Source organism: Sardina pilchardus, chromosome 11 (genome assembly GCF_963854185.1).
Source record: "Sardina pilchardus chromosome 11, fSarPil1.1, whole genome shotgun sequence".
In the NCBI taxonomy this organism is placed as follows: Eukaryota; Metazoa; Chordata; class Actinopteri; order Clupeiformes; family Clupeidae; genus Sardina; species Sardina pilchardus.
Window position 1 is genome coordinate 20603014 of NC_085004.1, and position 7945 is coordinate 20610958.

Genomic DNA, 7945 nt, shown 5'->3' on the forward strand with positions numbered 1-7945 from the left:
TCCACACGACGCCGCTGTCGGCTTGTTTTGCTCGGAGGCGGCAGTGGTGGCGGCAGGCTCCTGCTGGCCTGCTCCGTTTGCTTTCCAAGTCCTGACCTTTCACCCCAAAGTTCAAATGGCATGTCCAGTTGGGATGTACAGACGTACAGACTTCTGCAGTCTGCACCATGACACCCGAAACACTTTCACCTTAACCCCAAAGCACCACCACTCTAAAGTCATAAAACTCCTTCAGTCTTTGGACTACAGTATATGGTTGTTCACTTTCACAATATGGCTGCTGTCTGTTTTCATTAATGACATGACAGAAACTGTCTGCTATACCTTGATTTAACTGGAAAACAAAAAGATGGCATATGATGACATGAGGTATTTAAGACTTAATGAATAAATGTGGGCTGGTGTAGACTGGAAAGATGTTCAAAAACTGTCCAGCTGGTGGAAGGATAGAGCCAGGATGGCTGGAGAGTATCTCTGATTACTTTCATGAGTGTCCTCTGATCAAAATTGATTACTGTTGCGGGAATTTAAATTGATCATGGTAGTTTAAGATAGACCATTAATAGACACTGGGTTTACAACAACGGAATTCAAACAGCTATCTAGTGTCAATATGAAAATGTAGATTTGATGTTCGCTCTGAATGAAAGTGAGAGCGATCCTTTTTATTGTTATTTAAATGTTACTGCAATCTACCTGCACCCTACCTGCACCCAATCAGGCTGCGCGTGGTACGAGAGTGATTTGGAATATGAAAATGTAGATGTTTGTGATAGCCTATAACCTATTCATTGGTTTCATCATGTGCCTTTCCACAGGTGTTTTAATCAAGCACCATGTAGTCTGCATTTATAATCTACAGTAGGTGTTTTTGATTTCACACACCTGTGGAAAGGGACCTGATGGAAACCCATGAATTGTTGTAAAATGATGCGGCACCTTTAAGGGCACAGTGCGCAGGGATGGAGAGAGAAGGCAAGAGAGGTTTGGATGCTTATGGAGAAAGTAGACAAGATGTTGAGACTGGAGCAAAAAAAGTAAATCTGCAGACCAAACTGAAATCCTTGTTTATTTGCTAACCACTTTCAGACAGAGGGCTACTATACGGAATGATACAGATTTTACAAGTTTTATTTGCTATACTTTCTATATTGACATTGACAAACCTATAATATATAGGCCTACATTACGTCAGTGTTCAAAATCAGTCCATGGGATTGGGAGAGTGGGGTTGGTTGGTGCAGCTAAGCTTACCAGGGTGGGCACAGCTAACTTCCAGAACAGGCCCGGCCCCCCAAAGCCCCCCCTTGGACTGAGAACTATGGGCTTTAATTCAATGCATCTTCACAATGTATTATCTAAAATAAGCCACAAACTGCAGACATGCTCATACACACTCTCCGAGCTGCCAAGACATTTCAGAATTACTTCGCCGGAGAGCTCATCAGTGTCCTGTGTCCTTTGCTCTCCTCACCTTCTCGCTCTTCCCACATCTGAAAAGTTTCAGTGTCCACACACACTGGCCGAGCATCCATGACAGCGATGAGAAAGGCCTGTCAGCAGCTCCGTGGTTCTCAGGCCCTGGCCATGTCACCGGGGAAGGGGTCAGGGTGAATGGGGTCTGAGAGGACCGGCAAACAAGAGGGGAGAGAATGTGCTAGAATGCGCTTGCGGTGGGGAGGTGATCCTCCAGAACGCTGGACTGAATGTCCTGCACTTTTACACACACACACACACACACACACACACACACACACACACACACACAGATACATACACACTCACACACACACACACACTCACTCACTCACATTCCTGCTCATTAGATGGGGAGATTTGGGTTAAGGATGCCTGAGGGCTCGTAAGTGATTTTGCTCCACACAGTCTTCACTGACATTTTCTGTTTTTTTTCTATTGTATGCAATAGTGTTTATTGTTACACAAAGGTCTCCTATTGCAAGGTAGCCTGAATGTTATCCCTCATTGTAAGTTGATTTGGATAAGAACACCAGCTATATTAATAAATGTACAGTATATCAGTTTCTGACAGTTTGTACAAGAAATTAATGTTATCACAGACTACTGACTACACTACTGACTAATCACTGACCAACATTGTTACTATTTTTCCACACCTTTCAAATCATCACCTTTGTCAGTGCTACTGCCACTGTGAAATTAGCGATATCTCCCCTGTTGCCACTTTTATGCCTGGGGTGGGGGGGAGCGGGACGGTGGGAGGAAATCGTTAAAAGCATGAATAGAGCTCTCTAGACGTACTAAGCTTTTCAAGCTCACTGAAAGGCCTTTCAAACACGTATGTATACACTGACACCTTGAGAACCCAAATAAAGGCTGTTCTCCCGGCGTTGAAGGTCAGAGAGGGCACCCTTCACACCTTGTAACAACTGGTAATTGAGCACTTGGGGTATCGTGGAGTGGCCGCGACACCCTAATGCAGCCGGCCCTGCTCTGACCCGGGCTCCGCCAGCACCTGCTTTTCAGCTCTCTAGCCCTGGCTTTCCTGCCTGTCCACAGTGAGAGTGTGTGTGTGCTATCTATGCAGTAGTCTTCTACATGGGGTTTAAAACCAAATGGAGGTGCTGGGAAGAGATGGTTGAGGAAAAGCACAATTTCATGGAGCGTTTTATAACCCGCCATGTGTGAGTGAGTGAGAGAGCAGCAACGGAAAACACTGCAGTGCCTGTGAGCAGGGCTACAGTGTGGCCACAAAAGGGGGTGGGGGCAATGCTGTCAACATGAACCCGTCTCCTCCCAACACACACACACACACACACACACACACACACAACCCAGCCAAGCCCTCCTTCCCTCCCCACCTTGTTCTTCAGTCCTTGGCATTTGTCACGTTGTGTGTTCTCCAATGGGGGACCAGCGCTGCAGGTGCTGGTCTTGACTGTTGTGGCAGGTTGGGGAGAAGCCTGCATGCTTTCCCCGCTGGTGCTGGTCACCCCGGCGCTCCAGTGTTGTCCCCCCCCCTAAGAGCCCCGGTGCCTTCCAGGGCCCAGCACCTCCAAAGACGTGGGTCACCCCAGCAACGGCAATTGTTTACGGGCCCCATTGGATCCGCGGCGGGGCTTAGGTGCCCCCATTCTCCTCTGAAAAGAAGACTCCCACTAGAGGCGATTGTCAGGGCCCTATTCAGCGCTGGTAATTAAGCCGCACTCCAGCCAGAGAGTACTAAACCCCACACATCTGTCTCCCTCCTCCAGCACACACACAGCACATGAAAGGCCCCTGTCACTTACAATGACCCAAATACAGTCCGGCAGGTTAATCAAGTTAACGTGCATCATGACAAAATGTTAGGCTAGGCTGATGATTTAGTCATTTGAAACTGTGTCTGTGTGTAAACTTGAGAAATAAACATTTCCTTTATTGTTTTACTCACAACCCAATTACATGTTGTCCAGTGAAAGAAATGTTTTGTTTTGGAGTCCATGGACAGACTGTTAATAAGCTTGAAGAAATAAACCTATGAAATAAATGTAATAGAAGAGAACAATAATAACAATATAACAATATTATATTAACATATTATTTTATTAATATATTAATAAATAAATGGAGGATGGGTCATACATAGAGATAGTTTTTTCCCCCAGAAATAATGGTTGTTTAAAACCCAATCAGAAAAAAAACTCCCACATCTGAACAGGTTGGGATGCGTCAGTGTTTTTATTGAGGGAAAAAAAATCTGCTACAAATACATCAGTAAAGTATCTTATTAAACCTCAAACAGTGTTACAACTTCAAAAATCCACATTATTGTTCCCATCAGAACCATTTCAGCATCAGTCCTCATTGCTATTACTGTTATTACTATTATTACTTATTGATGCATAATCACATGGAGCTCAACACACACACACACACACACACACACACACACGCACACACACACGCGCACACACACACACACACACACACACACACACACACACACACACACACACACACACACACACACACACACACACACACACAGGTCCGCATCAGCCACAGGGGTTGTTAGAAAAAGGCAACTTGCTGTAGCAGTGCCAGTGAAACTCAACAGAAAAGGGCCCGGTAAACTCTTACCAAAAGACATCATCATCATCATCATCATCATCATCATCATCATCATCATCATCAACCTCAACTCCACACAGCCTTCAGCCATGGACCAGAGAACAGGTGAGGAAGGTCAGGTTGCTCTGTTTGACAACAATGGCCAGGATCTCATAGAACCAACGCCGGACTGTCGTGAATGACATCATGGCTTTGAATTGAACAAACCCAGGGCTGTCTTTTCAGGCTTAAGTATCCCACACGTACTCTGATGGGATGCAGGTTGTCCCTTCCCAAAATAGAGACTATGATGTCTTTCCCAGAAAATTCCAGCAATATTTCATATTGCAATTTTTCTTGGATGGATCTGAGTTCAGCCAGCTCAGAAAATGAATAACATACCGATGGTTTGCAGTGAACAATATTCATGATTGTTAGAACACAATAAGAGCAAAACAAAAGTGCACACATTGGGGCATTTTCCCAAAATAACACTAGAGATAAAAGTATGAATTACAATATCAAAAGTTTTCAAAACCTACATTTATGCTACAGCGGAGCACATGAATATCACTTAAAATATAATAGGAATACAACATTTATAAGATAAAAATGGATGATTGTAACAGAGCAATTTTTCAATGAAATGGGAAAAAGATAACTTTTTGTTGTGGGCAAAATCAAAACCTGACCTCATCATTTTAAGCCATTGTGAAGTTGAGACGTAACACTTAAATACTGTTTATCGATATCAATTAAATTCTTAAATGGTTCTGTTCCACCATCTGACTTCAGACTTGAATAAATGTCACACAGATCACCTCTTTCCCCTCAACAATAAAAACATGTACACGTTAAGACACTGTATATTCAACATTATATTTCCTCTTAATTATTTCTTAATTACCTTCCCAAAATACTACTTTTCTTTCAGATTGCCTAAGGAAAACAACCAGATAAAACATATCTTGCTATTACCTTGCAATGTCCCAAAACATTCGTCTGATGCCTCACATAAAGATTTCACCTTCAGTCTACAAGAAAACAAAATCACTGGACAAACACGTTCAAATCCATTGTCATACATACACACACATTCCCTCTCTCTGCTTGAGTGAATACAGGACAACTCATTTCGAACTAGTCCTTCTCGAGATGATGAGCATGAAACATTTCTACTGCTATCGCCAACCAGTGGAAGATAGTAGACCATCCCTGGAAACCCACATCACTGAGCACAACCAGCTAAAGAGAAACAAAGTGTTTCTATTCGTCTATTTTAAACTAAATGTTTAGAAAACATTTGGAACTACACTCTTTTTCTAAAAAAAAAAATCTGTTATTTCCTCTGAAAAAAAAGAGGTACCCAAAACCGTCACTGTACAACATCCTTTAAGCTTTAAGACCAGAATGAAATTTGTGGCTAGAATAGTGTCCAGCTCCAGACTCTGGAGGTGGTCAGACCAGGGTGGACGCACCTTACTAGGGCCACGATCACATAAGTGATCAAAGTAGATAACAATTGCACGCCGTTTCAGCCGCACATGACGAGACTCAACAAAAACAGCTTATAGTATATATATATATATATATATATATAAGTGTGTATATATCAACGCGTGTAAGCAAACAGGAACAGCCCTTTCAAAAGGTCCCCAATCATTCACAACATACTGTAAGAGGCATAAGTCATAAAAGCACACCAATATACCCGCCACTCTCTCTACCTGTCATACACATAGATATGGACACAGACACAGACAGACACACACACTTTCATTACTGTGCTTTCCAGAAATTTCACAAACAGCTCACAATGCTTTAAAGTGACAGGTTCAGAAGTGGTTAAAGGATGTAGTCAAGATGAAAATGAGAGAAGCCTTAGAGACTGACGCAGAGTACATTCATCCCTCTTTTAACAGCAGTGACTACCACTGACATACACCTGATAACCAACACACACGTCCTGTTGCTAAAAGCCCTGCTTTTCAAATGCACACATATGTTGATCAAACTTAAGATCCTGTGCAGTGAAGTAAGACGTCTCATATCATCCGAGTAACAGGGAAGAACAACCTGCTGAAATCAAGACAGCATACATTATCAAAGATATTCAGAGAACGTATGTTTCTTAAGTCGCAAAACACTGAAACCCTCTATCTTGACTCTAACATCCCAAGTCACTTACCAAAATACAACACCCAGGTTTATTTTGCCAATACCACATGTTACATCATCCATCAGACATCTAAACTGTAGACATAAGCAGAAAAAGATCAATATACAAATGTTTATGTTCACTTATGTACATCCACCAAGCGCTTAATTCAAAAGACCCTTTCACTTCCTTTGCAGAGCTCAATGAGGGCACTGTGCATGCGATTGACTTACAGAACTGAGTCTGGCCACTACACATGCAGGCTCTTGATTAAGAGAGTACGACAAAGTAAATGAACACAAACATCAAACACCGCATGACACTGAGCTCAAAGCAGCCTTACAGTACCTGCAGACTAATATCTGGACCAACGCTGACCTCTTGTGGCGCAATGTGGCCATACACGCTCCAACAATGCCACTGCCTGTCTTACACTTGTGTGGCAGTCAGACTTCCCTTCAAAGGGTACACGAAAAGGTGAAACCAACACATCCCCAAGTGGATAAAGACATGATTTTTACGCTCTTGTTAATAGTGCACCATTTTTTAAACTGAAATGTTTTCCAAAAATATATACTTTTTTTCTCTTTATCTGATGCTTTGTAAAAAATATTATTGTAGCAAGTTAACCAGGTAACAGCAGAAGTGAAGATTCAATGCAAGTACTAGAATTCTGTTAGTAAACTAGAAAATAAGAACGATACCCGACACTTGGTTCATGTAGTAAAAACAGTGACAAGTGCAAGTATTCACAAGGATGTGAATTAGAAATCTGTGGGTGACAGAGGAGGTGGGGACGATCCATTGGTTGCCTTTGGGTTGCTGTATGATGTGATGATAGCTGGAGGTGATCATGTCGATCATCACGATCTGTGCTCTATTGGTTCTGCCTGGTGCCATTAGCTTCCACATTCTCTGAACAGGGAAGCTGATCACTATCTACAGGATGCCGTGGCTCACAGCACCAAAATGAGAGAAAAAAAGCAGATAAAAGTAAATCCTGTCATGAAAGAACAGTCCGATGAAAATGAGGCTGTCGCCATGGTGTTCATTTGTTGTCAATGATCGTGAGCTGTAAATGTGAGCTTCTACTGTACACTCACAATGTCTTGTGATGAATGGCTGGGCGACATAAAACAACACAAAGAACAGAAGAACAATCAAAATGCCAGCTCCTGATTCATCAACCGCACAACTTTAGACCAGCACTCTCTCGCCCCCTCCTTCAGTTCCAACAGATATTGTGCCGCCTGTCTACATGAAATCTACGGCAGAAAGAGAGAACGGGAACATGGTGGAGGAAGAGAAGAACAGGGTTGTTTTTGCATACATGTGTCAGAAATGGCTGTGTTTTTTTCTTCTTTCTTTTTTTCCATTAAAGTCAAGAAAAGGAACTTCAGTTCTCATGCTATATTTGCAGCAATGGTTGTGACTCACCCAAATCTCACTTCATCAGACACACACACACACACACACACACACGCACGCACACACACACACACACAGGGTTGATGGGGGTGTCCGTGGCTCTACAGTCACCACAGGGGGGCACCAAAACACCCATAAGTTTCAGAGGGGGTTGCAGCATGACTGCATTGAGTATAACTCCATAAGTTGTAAGTAAGTCTCCACCCAATAAGTAAAACGAAGAAAGAGGAAAAGGAGGAAGAGAGAGATAGAGAGGAGGAAGAAAGAAAGAAGAGAAAGATGGTCCAG

General features: G+C 42.8%; 1 protein-coding gene across 1 annotated transcript in view; it reads right to left on the reverse strand.

Annotated features, from left to right (window-relative positions):
• Positions 1-3547: 3547 nt before the first annotated feature.
• LOC134095697 (E3 ubiquitin-protein ligase RNF166) overlaps positions 3548-7945 on the reverse strand; it is a gene marked incomplete in the record, with an annotated part of 23892 nt that continues 19494 nt past the window's right edge. The window contains 1 exon segment of the mRNA XM_062549363.1: positions 3548-7875.